The following is a 1,004-nucleotide window of genomic DNA, read 5'->3' as shown; positions in this document are numbered from 1 at the left end:
GATAGCCAAATCTTGGAAACAACCAAGATGCCCATCACCTGAGGAATGGTTTAAAAAGATGTGGTATTTTTACACAATGGAATATTACTCAGCTATAAAGAATGATAAACTCAAAGCCTTCATGTTGAAGTAGATGCCACTTGAACATATACTCATAAGTGAAATAAACCAGACACACATGTTTAAATATCATATAGTTTCCCTAGTATAAGAACTCAAAAAAAGAAATCCAAATAGAAATGTATAATACAAGTAAAAGTAAAGCAGGATCTCAAGGACTAACTAATCAAGAGAGGGAAAGGAGAAGAACTAGGAAAGATCACAGTGACAAGCCATAGTTATATGTAGAAAATGGGCAAGGCAATGATCCTGAGAATCTCCAGAAGATTTTTTGAATCTAGCAGTTAATTGGAAAGCTTCTCACCCTGACTAACTATATATACTGATACCTGTGAACTAAGCAACTGCACTGAAGATGGTTATCTGTAATAGTAGTTTCATGCTTGGAGTGCCTGTCATTCTGGTCTTCTGAATACGGGCTGTTTGTCATGAATGCCAGTTGCTTCTGTGCTGTCTCTCAGGTAGATGATTATTCAAAAAGAAAGGGGTGGGAATGAAGGTAAGAGATAGGGAGCTGAATATTGTGGGACTGTCCTGCTTCAAGGTTGTGTATGGTTAGATTTTTGGACTTATGTGTAAACATAAGATGTATGTAATTCTTTATGCCTATTTTATAAATATATTCTAATTTTTAAATGTTTTTTCATAATATTCTATAGGGACTTAAAGTTCAACATATCAATACTTGATGAAAAATAACTGTTCCATATTATGCCTAAGATGTTTGATATTCAAACAAATAGTGAAGTTAAGCTTAACAGCCTAGGTTGTATGGTAATAACAGTAAGCTTGTCTTCTGGATGGTTAACAACCTACATTTGCAGACTAAAATTAGAGAAAAAGGAGGGCTGCAAGAAAAGCCAACATTTTGGCCCTAGCCTTCC

Source organism: Octodon degus, unplaced genomic scaffold, assembly GCF_000260255.1.
Source record: "Octodon degus isolate 3935 unplaced genomic scaffold, OctDeg1.0 scaffold00255, whole genome shotgun sequence".
NCBI lineage: Eukaryota > Metazoa > Chordata > Mammalia > Rodentia > Octodontidae > Octodon > Octodon degus.
The sequence above is the reverse complement of the archived record's forward strand: the minus strand, read 5'-3'. Positions refer to the sequence as shown.